The 15,974-nt window shown below is 45.4% G+C and overlaps 1 long non-coding RNA gene across 1 annotated transcript; it reads left to right on the forward strand.

The window, feature by feature from the left end:
- The first annotated feature begins 239 nt into the window (after positions 1–239).
- Positions 240–15,743, forward strand: LOC122559368. The gene is made up of 4 exons (XR_006314409.1): positions 240–351; positions 2,783–2,788; positions 9,793–9,801; positions 15,734–15,743. It is a non-coding gene; the product is annotated as an uncharacterized LOC122559368 (long non-coding RNA).
- The last annotated feature ends 231 nt before the right edge of the window (positions 15,744–15,974 follow it).

The raw sequence follows: 15,974 nt of genomic DNA on the forward strand, positions 1-15,974 counted from the left end.
GTTTCTCCGCCAATCGACAATGGATTCATGGTCATCATTAGACTCCTAATTCTGGATTTTTTTGTAAATTGAATTCAAATTCCACCATCTGCCACAGCAAGATTTAAACCGGGGGACGAGAACATTGCTGGGTCTTCAAACATGTGACTCCAGATCCACAGCAATGTGGTTGACTCTTGTCTGGGGATAGTGTGAGGCCGCTGGTGGTGCATGGCTTGTTGGGACTGTGTCCTCTTGGAGTCAGGTTGCTTGTGAATGCGGCCCAAAGCGGGTGGTAAACTCCATCTAAGGCTAAATACTGGCACGAGGCCGATAGTCAACAAGTACCGTAAGGGAAAGTTGAAAAGGACTGTGGTTGACTCTTAACTGCCCTCTGGACAATTAGGGATGGGCAATAAATGCTGGGCTAACCAGTGATGCTCTCATCCCATCAACAAATTTTAATAAAAAAACAGTGGAGGGAAGAGAGTTGCCTCAAGCTTGCAACGTGACGTTAGGTCCTAAGTTCTATTTCTGCTGTAGACTGTGGGATTTGCCCTGTTTTATACACACTCCACAGGGTAAAAGCTAGTCAATTCATTGTCCGAAACAAAGTGAATTCCACTAACCGAAAAGAAAACAATGGCTGGTTGTAAGATGACAAATTGTTTTAACTTTTGAAGACTGCATCCAAACTGTTCACAGCGAAAGCAGGAGTCTCAGCCAGATGTCTGTCTGACAATCCCATTCAAGTGTGTAGGACAAAAGACTTCCCAAACCAAGGGGTATTAGGCATTTACCGATCAACATGACGGGCTAGCTAAATATCTGCTGCTTCCCGATTGTTTGGGTGCGTACCTGTGGAATTCACTCTCATATTAACCAACTTTCACCTCGTGTTGTTGTGTCACCATAGTCTTACTAGACCATAGGGGCTGCTCTCTCATTAGAGACAGGAGCAACTGGTGGTGATTTCACCTGAGGGCCACACCAAGCCTCAGACAAGGGAAGAGGTTGAGAAGGAGTCCTTCATGGTAACCTCAAACCAAGTGATGGGAATTGAACCCACACTGTTAATATCACATCATTCTGTAAACCAACAATCCAGCCAACTGAGCGAGGCCAATTTCACCTCAGTGTTTTGTAAAAGCTTTAGAAGTTCAACGTCGGAGGCTGTGGGGTGACCTTATAAAATCATGAGGGGATGTGGATAGGGTGAACAGCCAATGTCTTTTCCTCCAGGTAGGGGAGTCCAAAACTAGAGAGCATAGGTTTAAGGTGAGAGGGATCTGAGGGGCAACTCTTTCACGCAGAGGGTGGGGAGTGTATGGGATGAGCTGCCAAAGGAAGTGGAGAAGCTGATACAATTACAACATTTAAAAGGCATCTGGATGGGTATATGAATAGAAGGGGTTTAGAGGGATATGGGCCAAAGGCTGGCAAGTGGGACTAGATTAATTTAGGATATCTGGTCTGCATGGACAAGCTGGACTGAAGGGTCTGTTTCTATGCTGTATAACTCTGACTCCATTTAGAAAAGTAATCTTCCTGCAAGTCCATATTGTGGAACCCTCACTGTGAAAATTACATCGCAGGGTTTCTTTAAAATATTAATAACATAGAAGCCACTAAAACGTAACTGGCTGTAATAAAACGAAACAAGTGTGATAATCTGGATTGTATCATTGCCACCTCAGTTACACAACCAGTGTCCTGTGCTGAACTGTTTTTAAGTAAATCTGAATTAACAGAGAGAGGTAACTTTTATTTGAGACGCTTACAAGATTTTTAAATCCGTCAATGTAGGAAGCTTTTGGAGATAATGCAATTGGCAGCTTGGAATGTTGCTTGGGTCTGAAAGACACCAATTCCACTCCCCCCTTCCCACCCTGGCCCCAGGGACATGCGCCAAGGGGTAGGCTGCAGTATCTCTGGCAAAAGTATTTAAAATGTGAGCTTTGGCCTTGTAAAATTCACCAGGCCCAGATCAGAATCTATTAAAATCAGCAGGTGACCCCCACCCCATACCTCTGCCAGTGTACACGACCTGCTGCAGAGAAACACCTAGGTTGCATTAAGTAAAGAGCAGGGTTCTAAACCACTCACAATCATCAGAAATTCAACACGTCGAAATCAAGATGTTCAGCAGATAATTGCAATTCTGAAATATATCTAAGAAAAAGATCTACTCTGTCGTTACATGACCGCTAACTGTTGTTGGATTGTATTGTTATCTGCACTGCTGCAGAGAAGTTCATCAGTGAATAGAGTCTCATGAAGCGTCATTGATGTGAAACATTAACTCTATTTCTCTCTCCTCTGGCAGCGGCAGAGTAGGCTCATCACGGGGCTCCCCCTTTCCGTCCACTTCTCTTTTATTCCATTTTCTCATTCTTCCATTTTTAAAGTTCTTCCAGTTTTTTTTTAAGCTTACCTTGTGGAGAGCGCGGTGGTGACAGCATCAAAGTGTTGCAAGCAGCTGAGGGTTAAGAGTGGAGTGGGACGGCCAGTGGGTCAGGGCAGAATGGGACAGCCAGTGGTCAGTAGGACAGGGCAGTGTGGGATGGCCTTTGGTCAGTGAGAGAGAGCAGAGTGGGACGGCCAGTGGTCAGTGAGACAGGGCAGTGTGCGACGGTCAGTGGGAGAGAGCAGAGTGGGACGGCCAGTGGTCAGTGAGACAGGGCAGTGTGGGACGGTCAGTAGGAGAGAGCAGAGTGGGATGGCTAGTGGTCAATGGAACAGGGCAGTGTGGGATGGTCAGTGAGACAGAGCAGAGTGGAACGGCTAGCGATCATTGGGACAGGGAAGAGTGGGACAGAGAAGAGCGGGACTGTCAGTGGGACAGGGCAGAGTGGGACAACCAGCGGTCAGTGGGACAGGGTAGAGTGGGATGGCCAGTGGTCAGTGAGAAAGGGCAGAGCAGGGTGGCCCACAGTCAGTGGGACAGGGTAGAGCAGACAGCGGCTGGTCAGTGGGACAGGGCAGAGTGAGGTGGTCAGTGGGACAGGGCAGAGAGGGATGGCCAGCGGTCAGTGGGACAGGGCAGAGCAGACGGTGGGTGGTCAGTGGGACAGGACAGAGCGGGACTGTAAGTGTGAAAGGACAGTGTGAGTTAGCCAGTGATCAGTGGGACAGGCCACAGCAGGGTGGCCAGTGGTCAGTGAGACAGGGCAGTGTGGAATGGCCATTGGTCAATGGGACAGGGCAGTGTGGGACAGCGACAGGACAGTTTGGGATGGCCAGTGGTCAGTGGGAGAGGGCAGAGCGGAACGGCCAGCGGGACAAGGGAGGGCAGATGGCCAGTGGTCAGTGGGACAGGGGAGAGAGGGATGGCCAGCAGGTGGTCAGTGGGACAGGGCAGAGCGGGATTGCCAGTGGTCAGTGGGACAGGGCAGAGTGGGAACACCAGTGGTGAGTGGGACAGGGCAGGAAGTGATCAGCAGGTCCAGAAGAGAGTGGAGCCAGCGATCAGTGGACAAGGCCCTGTGCAGTCAGCCTGTCACAAATGGTGGTCGTTGGACTGGGCCCAGTGCAGTCAACCTGTCACAGATAGCAGTCAGTGGTCAGGGCCCAGTGTGGTCAGCCCGTCACAGACGGTGGTCAGTGGACAGGGCATGGTGCGGTTAGTGGACTGGGCCTGGTGTGGTGAGTGGACTGGGCCCGGTGCAGTAAGCCTGTCACAGATGGCGGTCAGTGGACTGGGCCCGGTGCATTCAGCTGGTCACAGATGGTGGTCAGTGGACTGTGCCCAGTGTGGTCAGCCTGTCACAGATGGCGGTCAGTCATCTGGGCCTGGTGCAGTCAGTGGACTGAGCCTGATATGGTCAGCCCGTCACAGATGGTGGTCAGTGGACTGGACTTGGAGCAGTCAGTGGACTGGGCCCAGTGCAGTTAGCCCGTCACAGATGACTGTCAGTGGACTGGGCCTGGTGTGATCATCGTGTCACAGATGGCGGTCTGTGGACTGGGTCCGGTGCGGTCAGCCTGTCACAGAAGGTGGTCAGTGGACTGGGCCCAGTGCGATCAGCCTGTCACAAATGGCAGTTATTGGACTGGGCCCGGTGCAATCAGCCTGTCACAGAAGGTGGTCAGTGGTCTGGGTCCAGTGTGGTCAGCCTGTCACAGATGGTGGTCAGTGGACTAGGCCCGGTGCAGTCAGCCTGTCACAGATGGCGGTCAGTGGACTGGGCCCAGTGTAATCAGCTGTCACAGATAGCGGTCAGTGGACTGGGCCCAGTACGGTCAGCCTGTCACAGATGGCAGTCTGTGGACTGGGCCCAGTGCGGTCAGCCTGTCACAAGTGACAGTTATTGGACTGGGCCCGGTGCAATCAGCCTGTCACAGATGGCGGTCAGTGGACTGGGCCCAGTGCAATCAGCCTGTCACAGATGGCGGTCAGTGGACTGGGCCCAGTGCGATCAGCCTGTCACAGATCGTGTTTTTTTTTTCTTTTGGCTTATTTTTTTCCACCCGCACCCATGTTGTGTGTGCAGGTGTGAGACACAAGGACAAGTTTGCCAAAGGAGAACAGAATTGAGACTATTCTCGGTTTTGTTTGTTGGTTAGATTGTTTTCAAGCGCAGACCGCTCAAAAGCAGTCGGACTGTGAGAATGCACCCGTGTGTTGAGATGCAATACCGCAAGCGAAATGTTGAGCTGCGATCCTATTAATGCATGAAAGCGCCCAACGAGAAGCTCGAACCCACGACCTTGAAATTAAAAGTCGCATGCTTTACAGACTGAGCCAGCCAGGGCCCAGATGGCGGTCTGTGGACTGGGCCCGGTGCGATCAGCCTGTCACAGATGGCGGTCAGTGGTGTGTGAGCCAGGCTGGGGTCAGACCAGCGTGGTGGAAAGCCCTCAGATTGGAGCCTTTGCAGGCTACAGAAGGGCTGCAGTGTTTATCTTTCAACTTCATTTCTTTATTTCCCTCAATTATATTATGAAGAACTGTAATGTAGCACTTTTAGCTTTTTTCTTGATATCTCTATTTTTGCACCTAGGATTTGCAACCTAATAGGTACTTTGTACCTAAGATGGGTCCTAGTGTGGTGACATAATGCACATTTCACTGTACTCCTGTACTTTTGGTCTGGAGTACATATGATACATATGATAATAAAACCTAATTGTCATCCTGTTTGCCATTTTAGACATGGCAAGCCTTAACAACAAACATTGCTCAAGGTTGAATATGAATATATCATTACACGTCTACAGGACAGATCCTGTACCCCATCCTGATGGGAACATCTGACTGTGGCCTCATTGATGCAAAACATGAGGGGTACAAGACATGCCATCTGGAAGGTAAACATTACATTGGCTCTTCATTGCCTTTTATTGTTGCTCTGAAGTGATTAACAAGGCTCTTTATGAAGGATCTGAGGGACAGATTTACTGCACATTTTTAGCAACAGAACACAGTAGAAGGGCAGAAAATGATCGGTTTTCCTGTTTCCTTATGGAGCAGAAGATCAAGAGCTTTTTGTTTTGCTGGGTGATTTAACATGTGCCCAGATGCAGTGTTGGCAATAATTGAACAGCAATATAAATTCAATGAGTGATTTAACTTGTGGCATAGAAGAGCAGCCTGCATTAGCTGACCAATATGGGTTTCTTGAAAAATGGTGTAGCCTCCATGGCCTTGAGGTTAGGCCATGGGTAAATGAATACATAGCTCTTGTCCACAACTCATTTCTCTGCTGCTCGCTTTAAACAAATAAACGCATCCACTGAAGTCAAAATGGAAAGCAATATCGGGCATATTATCCTCAAATGCTGTCCTTCACTTAGGAAAGCCATATATTTCTGCAGGTACAATCAGCGTTTGCTATCTCATGTGCAGCCATGTGAGACCGATCCGATGGCTTTCCTGTGCTCGAGCAGCCCCAGCTTAAACAAAACGAGTGAAGGCCTCTCAATAAACGGTCAAGTTCATGTGGTCAGTCAAGGTGAGTATTCAAAAATCAAGACTGTCTACTTGGGAATCCACTTGAGCCGTCAGACCACCCAAAGTTTTTTTTATTCAAAATATAAAACACCACATTCCTGGTGTGCAGTAAAGAAGTTTAATCAATACTGTTAAATGATGCAGAGCAAACCAGTTTTGAAGTGCAATAAACGCTAGGGTAAATCTAACAAAGTTTACAGAGCTCGGCGGATACATTCACAACAGCAGCTTGCTGGATTCATACTGGTTTACTGAAACTAGCCCACTATCGACCCTACGAAGGAGATAAAGGCCGAGACTAAAATGAGCGGTAGATCATCAAGGAAAATAATCTGATGCAGCTGAAAGGTCTCCTGTGCAAAAGGTATTGTGCAAGAAATACTGAATGCTTGCAAAATTTAGCCAAGAGCCAATTTCAGGGAGATTTGGGGCTGGTTTCTCTCCATGAGCTCCAGCAAGGTCTGTCCCACTATTTCACTTCATTAACTATGCCTCATGTACCCACAGTGCTGCTCTCATGCCACCTTGTGCTCAGCAGAGGTGGAAGTATTAGCCACTGACAAGACCTTCAGAGGTTTCCAACGCTATTTTACAAAATATTTAAGGTGCAGCTGCACTGCGGGTCAAACTGTAATAGTCCCGGTGTGCAAGTACCATTGCCAACAGAGGCTAGTTGGCATGGGTATGTGCTTGAGTATCCTGGTGAGTGGGCTGGTGCAGAGGAAGGCTGCTGTTTTCCCTCCGGATTGCCAGAGGAGATTCCATTGGCCTCGTTCAAACTTTCCACCTGACTCAGTTCCATCTCCACCTCTGAAAGAGTGCAGAGCCATGCAGAAATAGAGTCAATGACCTTCTCCCCACTACAGTAGTAAGTGCTATTTGCTTCTCTCTTACCTCAACTCACCCTATCTCTGCCTCTGCACCAACCTGCCACCAGGCTCATGTCCTCACTATTGCATGCAGCTCAGTGGCTCTCACACACGCTATTCCCCAGAACTACCAATATTTTTTGCCCACTGAGCTTCCTATCCTCACACCTCACCTCCACCTGCACCAGCACTAGGAGCAGGGCCAGCCACTCTCATCTCACTCAGTCCCTTCCCCCTCTTGTTCCATTAGAAACTGGCCCACAGTAGGGCGGGGAGGGTATTCAATTGCTCACGTCCTCTCAGGAGGTAAACCCTGTGTTAGCAGGAGGAGAGAGATCTGTGTCTGACCAACGAAGTATGCCAACATTGCCAAGTGCTGCACTGCCCTCCTGTTACCATCACTGTGAATTATTCTTCCCATGTCCAAGTTTCTGCCTCTACTTCACAACTCACTCCCTCTCTTGTCTTCTGAAGCCTCACAGAGAAGTCCCGCATCACAACCAACTCTTCCTCCATCTTCGAGGAAGACATACATCCCTCGAACTGTTCCCTGTAGCCTCCACCAGCTTCAACGTGAGACCTTAGTGAATACTTGAGTTAGATCGGAATCAGGAGACCACTCTGGTGAGCATTTCACTGCCACATCTCTGCATCTGGCTGAGGAAGAAATGCGGCTGGGTCATTGCCAGTGGGCACGCACCTGGTCACTGACAATGCAGGAGAGGACCCCTGTGGTATTGCCCATTAATAACTTCATTCAGGCAGATTGTTGGACACCGTCAGTAAGGTTGGAGGTGGACATGTGTTTGTGTGTGTGTACGTGTGTCTCTGGCTGTCTCCAGGGGCATGCTGGGAGATGCAAGGGTGAGCCAAAGATCCAACAGAATTCTCATTGGCTGCTGGTGATGGCAGCACCCCCCAGTGGCAGGGTGCCACAAAGAACCTTGTCCTCACTCCTGGCACCTCACACGGAGACAGGGTGGTACCAGGAGGTGCCTGCCCTGGATGAGGTACCACATTTGGCACCTCCGCCCAGAAATCTCCTCTCTGAAGTGCAGGGCTTCTCCATCCTACCTTTGTCCCTCAGTCCTATAGGAGTGTCAGAGAACTGTTCAATTATGAATAAAGCTCATATGTGGATCTTGTGAAATTAACACACACTCATTTACTTCATGATATTGTGGGAAGAGTAATTGATCGCTCATATACAGAATGGGCACTCTGTACAGATGAGTGTCAGCTCTCTTCCTCGAATTCCAGGCATATTCAGTTCTTACAGGGTTACAAGAGATCAATGTTAATTACTGGACAATACAGTTCTGATAACAGTGGATAGTTTGACATTATTGAAACAAGCAAAGTCAATGCTGCAAGGCTAGCAGTATAGGTTAGTAAAGCAATCGCAACAGGAGGTTAGCTAATCTAAAGGCACTGATACAGTAATGGGTACCGTCCTGTTCACAATAGTTCCATAGGGCAGTGGTCATCCATATTGAGTACCCTGGTGCCGTTTAGTCTGCGAGAGCTTTGTGTTGGCTGGGCTCCTGGGGAGACAGAGAGCCTTCGGGGCTTCTGGAGGTGCAGTGCCATTGTGAGGTAGAGAATCCTATTATTGGGTCATTTAAGACAGCCATTCCTAATGAAAGGAACATGTTTCGGTAATGGCTCATTTACTGTCAGTTCCTGAGTGTGGCTAATTTGAAGTACCAATGGCATTGTGGGTAGGCCCTCTTTTTAGCTATAGACAAACAAGGTTTCTGTAAGCAAGTGGTCTGTAGACAAAATGGTTTTTCCTTCTCCCACAGGGGGTCCGAGCTAAGGAGGGCGACACGACATTCTCAGCAAGTCTGAACCTTCTAGCCGCTACAGTCAAAACTGTATCCAAACTCCCAACAGGCTCCCCCCATTGTATCTGCAGACCTCAAAACATAGTGAAAGGGGAAGGAAAATGAAAACCATCTGATTACCTCAAAGTAAATACCATATTTGTGAACATATTTATACTTTATATAACCACCTGTTTGACTGTCGTTTTGGCTATAAAAATGAACCGAGAAAGGCCAACATTCATTTGCATCATGCTATGATAAAGCTCCTTCTGAGGGAGAGCTACTGTTTCCCCCCATTGCAGCATAAGACCTAGTTAGAATTGAAAGTGGTAACCTCAAAATGCTATGAATCCTTTCTAACAGTTGTTAACTTTAACTTCAGACAGGGTTAGTACAGTAAACCCTCTGTATCCGCAAGTTCACGACTCACAAATTTGCCTATTCCTGGGCAAACCCATGCATCTGCAAATTTAACCTATTTTTAATGAGTTCCACACTCTCGAATTTCATCACTCACAGGGGTTCTAAGAAACAGAACCATCGCACCTACAGAGGGAGGAGAGTACATTGTGTGGTAGTAAGGATAGCTAGCCTCTCGACCATTATTTTTGGTGTTACAGCTAACTCACACAGCTGGATATTGCAAAGTGAGCATCTATTTACAAATGTGATAAGGTATTTACAGTGAAGTGCTGGCTATGTACTCGCATAAAGGTTTTCTTCTGCCATTCCCTCCCACTATGTCCCCGTGCAGTCCAAGGGTCTGCAGCTGGGGTGGACGAAGCCCACCTGTAAAGTGGAGGCTGCTGGCCTCTGAGTGCAGGGTGGTCAACCCGGACAGAATGGAAAGCTAGAAGGCCCAGGTATCCTCAGTGTTTCCTGCCCAGATACGGGCTCACCCTCCTCACCATGAACCCTTGCCAGGGGTAAGAGATTCTAGGTGGGGTTGTGGTGGGTGGGGGGGTCAGTCACCTCTGGGATGGTCTGATGGGAGAATTCTAGTGACCTGTATATAGTTTATTCAGCTGGGTAGCAACTGGCACTGCCGTGTCTCCTTATGAGGAAGGGGCACTTTGAATGGAGTCAAGATTACATGTCCCTCTGTGACCGTGTGGATATTGCTGAGCATCAGTGATTGTAGGGATTGGCTGCAGGTCTGGAGGAGTGTTCAGTAGATGCTGAGTGCACTGGCAGTGGCACATAGACAGACAGAGAGAGAGAGAGAGAGAGAGAAAGACGCACACGAGACCTGTCCCCGGACACAGCCTGCTAGAGACTGCAGAATGCAACCTTTCCAATGCTTCCTCTGAAGGAAATCTGGCTCCTTCCTCAAGTGGACATGGGCCTGATGGTCATAATGGACTGTGTAGATGCTGCTTGTGCCGACAGGAGGTGAAAGAGAAGGGGTTGCAAACTAAAAGGGTAGAAGCTTGGGGATATTTTCACTGTGGGGGTAATGGGAGGGCAGTGCAGCACTTGACAATAAACCTTACTCAGTCGGGACATGAGGGTCTTGGATCCCGCATGAATGGTTACACTCCTCCCCCACTAGTGCAAATATTCTCTACATGGAGCAGGTCAAGAGACATAAGTCAGGCACCCTACCACCCATCTTAGCTCGCTCCATTCACTTGAGGGATATTTTCTCCTGGAATGAGACAAAGGGAGGGACTGAGTGAGACAAAAGTGGCTGAAACAGCTATTAGTGCTGGTACAAGTGGGCTAAAGGTGGTAAAGGAGTGAGTAGGCAGCACAGAGGACATGTGGTGTCAATGATCTGGGTGGGTGAAAGTGAGTGAGTAAGTGAAGATGCTGTATACAATTATGAGAGTGCTAGACCTTAATGGAATGATTGTGCAGGAAGTAGCAGAGAGAACATTACCTTTGCCAAGTGCAGATGGTCATTGACCTTCACCCCACAATGCTAGGTGTTCCTCCAGACCACGTAGATCTCGCTGAGCTGGGGAGCAATCTCACAGCAGGCTGGCATGGACTCTGGTGGTGTGGTCTCCTCTGGTTCTGAGGGAAGAGGACAACCCTCCTGTACACAAGTCCGTGCACTGCGACTCCATGTTCTTGTCAGCAAAGCAGAGCACCAAATTCTCTCCACCCATTATATATCTGGAGTAATTCTCATGAGCCGTGCAGGGCAACTCCTGCTGGTCAGCGCTTGACTGGGGGTATGGCAGGACACTAAAGATGGCACTGGTACCAAGGATTCTGAGAGATCCCAACAAAGTGAAGGGTCTGTTTCCTTGCTGTACATCTCTATGACTATACCTCCTAAGTAGAAGGATTCAAAGACTGAGGTATCGTAGAGGTGTGATGTGTGGGTATCGAGACCAGTTTCAGAAAATTGCACATGGCCTCACAGAAAAAGGTCTTCTATGACACTTGGCTAATTTCTGGCAAATCTCAAACTTTGGAATTTCCTGAGTAGCATTAATCTCTCAATCAATATCTAAAACAAATTATCTTCATTCCTTTTTTTTAAAATTCATTCACGGGATGAGGACATCGACATCTAGGCTGCCATTCATTGCCCATCCCAAATTTCCCAGAGGGCAGTTATGAGTCAACTACATTGCTGTGGGTCTGGAGTCATATGTAGGATGGCATTTCCCGTTCCTAAAGGACATTAGTGAACCAGATGGGTTTTTCCTGACAATCAACAAAGGTTTCATGGTCCTAATTACAGATTTTTCTTCGAAAATTGAATTCAATTCCACCATCTGCAGTGGTGGGATTCAAACCCGGGTCCCCAGAACATTTTCTCTGGACTAACGATCCAGTGATAATACCAATTGGCCGTCACCTCCCCTTGCTTTACGTGGTTATCTGCTGTGTGAAAATTGGCTGTTGTGTTCCCTGTATTTTGAATGAAAAATCACTTTTGATAGCTTTTATGTCCCAAGGTTGTGAAAGGTGCTTGCTAAATGCAAATGTTCTTGTTTTTAAAAGAAATATTGAAGAATTGGAATGGAATAGTGTGGGGCTGATCAACCAAGAATTTATTTCAGGGGTGTTTACGTCGGGAAAGGTGTGTGAAGGCTAAATTAAGGATTTATTTCTCTCCCAGTACACATTTGCAATATTCAAGAAACAAAAGATTGCTTCATTCATTATAACCTCAATGAAACTTTTGTTTTAAAAGTTGGAGTACAATCTGTGCACATTCTTTAACTGGCAAAGTTATGGGACTTGTTAGCAAGTGCAGCTGAACTAGATCTAATTGTGTTTGCTGGATATCCAAGGGCATAGAAGGAACTGGGGGCAGGATAGAAAGAGGTAATTGAATGGAAGAAAGCTCATGTGGAACATAGACCTCGATAGGAGAGATGAGTGAAACAGCCCGCTTCTGCAGTATATGTTCTACAGACTTCAAAGTAAAACATACCAAAGCTCAGTGAATGAATAAATTATGGTCAAAATACAGTAATATGTTTAAGAACTGAAGCAGTGAGTAAAAATAACCATTTTAAACTTGAAAAAGCGCTAACACTGGGTGCCTTAAAATTACTTCACAGAATTTGCTATTCCTACACAAAAATAGAAACTGCTGGCAGAACTCAGCCAGTATCATCGGGGAGAAAGCAGAGTTAATGTTTTGAGTCTGGTGACTCTTCATCAGAACTGAAATGATCTGTACTAGTTATAATCCAAGAAACCCAAACCATACCAACTGTGGCCGAACAGGATAGACATGATACAATTGAATCAGCCAAGATCTCCATTAACTGCCATTCAATCTCCACAAAGAACAAGATATTCCTCATGGTCTACACATTGAAATTCTTGACAAAGATGGTGAAGATGTTCTTCAAGTTTGTTCTTTGGCCAGAACCAGTTGCAATTGGCTCCTAGAGTCATAGAGTCATAGAGATGTACAGCGCGGAAACAGACCCTTTGGTCTAACTCGTCCATACTGACCAGATACCCCAACCCAATCTAGTCCCACCTGCCAGCACCTGGCCCATATCCGTCCAAACCTTTCCTATTCATATACCCATCCAGATGCCTTTTAAAGATACTGCTCAAGTTACAGAAGGATATGCAATAAGTAGAGAGTGCGATTTAAAAATACAAGTACTTGAATACCAACAAAAAAATCTGAACATACACCAGCCTTTGACCCAAGGACGTAAATCTCATACAACATCTTACCCCAGGATCACTTGAAGCATTACATGCTACTAAAAGCATGCTGCTGATTGTGATTGTTACTAGCCCAGGTACTTATTGCCTGTGGATGTTATGTTTATATATAGTTGTAGCAAACATCTTTTAGATTCTTCAATGTCCATGTCCTGTTTCTTATGTTACAGGAGACTACATAAACATTGCCACATCAAGTGAAACACCTTGCCAGATACAAATGCAAACTCACGTCAAAGGTCTCTTTTAATAAAAGCCTTTCTGAGTTTTCAGAAACGTGCTCCACTTTCAACCCCCAATTCTTTACTACATCCTGCCCCACCCAACAACGTAAAATCTAACCAATTGCAATACCTGCCGAGTTTTTAAATCAGGGGTTTTGGCTGTTTAACCATTAAATGAAGCCACTTAGCAGCTGGGCATACCATAAGGTTACAGAACACTGGTTTCACCCGTAACAGAAGTTGACTGCATTTTCATGTTACATAAAAGTATGGCATAATGTTACATACCACTGCAAATGGGGTGAATGTAAACTAATTGGACCTCCATCCGACCAACGTGAAGAATGGGAAACATTGCTTTGAAAAGTCAAGAGACCTTTCCATGAAGAAATAGATAAATGTTTGAACAGTAAAGGAATTAAAGATTATGGTGAGTGGGTGGGTAAGTGGAGCTGACTCAATGAAAAAGTCAGCCATGATCTTATTAAATGGCTCAATGGGCCAGATGGCCTACTCCTGCTCTGAGTTATTATGTTTGTCAGCCAAAAACGGCAGAACAGGAGATCACAAGAAATTTCATGTAAAGTTCTTGATCCTACACAACTCCTTCATTCTAAGCTTATTGAGGAAAGTCATTACTTCACAGGGGTTAAATGCACACATTTTGTTTTGGAGGTCAGGGTAGTTGGGTATATTTTACCAGAGATTAAGTGTGGTATTAGACTGTAATGCTACCCCTCAAAATTGATTTCACTGAGAACATCAAACTCTAATTGCATTTAATCCACAATTTTTCAATGGTTCCACTGAATATATGCTTACATGGTTCATATTTCCAGTTCATTGGGTTTATGGCAGCTGCTTGATTTATGAGATAAAAACACGAGCCAAGTCAGAATAATCATTTAATTTGAAATGCTAATGTAAAAGCCATGCTGTATTTTATACACACACATACACACACACATGCACCATTATATAGATGTCCAAGTTCTTTGAATGTCTTCGATAAATAACATTAAAAGATAAAATTGCAGAGAACAAAGAAGTTGGAGAATGAGAAAATAAGGAAGAAAGCAAGCAATGAAAACAGGGAGCAAGTTTAAGGAAAGAATCTCAAAACTTATTAAAGGATAAAATTATCCTACTTATAGGTCAGTAAAAAGATGTGGAACCCTTCAAGATATGAAGGTGATTATAGGATAAGCAAAAATCCTCAGGGATACTTAAAAGGACTTCACTTCACAAAAGGGAATGATGCTCTGAAGGAATTAGTTAAAAGGGAAATGAGAGATAATGGTTTCAATTTCACAATCAGCAGTGATAAAATGGTGTTCACAACTAATCTCAAAGAATGTCAAGTACAAATATCTACCAATCTCTGTGGTGCAGCTGTCTTCTTTCCCAATGTCAATCAATGTCCCTTCAAATTTTCGAGCAGGATTTGACAGGGTGGGTACAAGAAGGATGTTCCTGAAGACTGGATAGTTTAGAACACACCGGATTGAGTCCAGTTCAGAATCTAAGGAATAAGGGGTATGTCTTTTAGGACAGAGATGAGGAGAAATTTCTTCACCCAGAGAGTGGTGAGCCCGTGGAATTCTCTGCCATATGAAATCTGCTAAAACATTGAAGAATTTCAAGAAAAAAATTGGATATAATTCTTAGGATGTAAGGATCAGAAGATATAGGGAGAAAGCAGGAACAGATTACTGAGTTGGATGGGCAGCCATTATTATAGTGAATGATGGAGAAGACTTGAAGGGCCGAATGGCCTACTCCTGCTCCTATATTCTATATTTGTATTCTATATTTGGAAAAAGTCAAGGGGATCACCAAACATCCAACAACACAGATACCAGCAGTTGTGGTAGGCAGACTAATGATTCATTCTCATAAAGAGCAAACCGGAAAGTAACATATACTGACCATCTTTCAGTTTTTGATTAATTTTATGGACAATGAAATAAATGATTGGGTGAAAGACACTGAAGATTAAGGAAGAAACTGAATTTTCACAAACTTGTTCCAACATATTTTAAAAATGTGACATTTATCATAACGGAAAAAATATATGATTTGGAGGTGCTGGTATTGGACTGGGGTGTACAAAGTTAAAAATCATACAACACCAGGTTATTATCCAACAGATTTATTTCGAAGCACTAGCTTTCAGAGCACTGCTCCTTCAGGTGGTTGTGGAGTATAAGATCGTAGGACACAGAATTTATAGCAAAAGTTTATAGGGTGATGTAACTGAAATTGTATATTGAAAAAGACCTGGATTGTTTGTTAAGGCTCTCATCTTTTAGAATGGGTGTGTTGGTTTCAATTTTTTCATATATAAATTCCAGAACTTTCTTAAAGTTACATTCTCAAGTGAACTTTAACAATAGGTGCCATATTGGCCAAGATAATGCATTGAAGGTGTGAGGTGCCCTGTGTGAGGCTGTCTGTGCCCCAATGTTCAGACTGATTTTAATCTAAAAACGGGATTTACAGAATCTTACATGGATTCATGCAGGTTTTGAACAAAATAAAATGCAATTCTGTAAGTACAAATTAACCCCACAAACTTATATGTGTGTGTGTACGCGCGTGCGCCGCATGTGGATGTGTTTGTGCAGGGGGGAATATGAGTGTCAGTAAGAGAATGTGTGTACGTATATGTGTGTGAGTGTAAAGGGGTATATGTCTGTGAGTGAGAGACAGCTTGTGTATGAGAGAGAGCGTGAGTGTGTAGGTCTGTAAGAGTGTGTATGTGTGTATATATATCTGTGTGTGTGTGCGTGTGTAGTGCAGTGGGGTCGCCTATAGTGTGACATGAACACAAGGTCCCGGTTGAGGCCATCCCCATGCTATCAGCCTCTGCCAGAGGGATTTTTCAGCAATAATTGTGAATTTAGTACACCATTTAACTTTAACACTTAGTTCAATGAGCACAACTTCTTCCAATGTCCTTACA

The sequence above is a fragment of the Chiloscyllium plagiosum genome, chromosome 19 (assembly GCF_004010195.1).
Source record: "Chiloscyllium plagiosum isolate BGI_BamShark_2017 chromosome 19, ASM401019v2, whole genome shotgun sequence".
NCBI lineage: Eukaryota > Metazoa > Chordata > Chondrichthyes > Orectolobiformes > Hemiscylliidae > Chiloscyllium > Chiloscyllium plagiosum.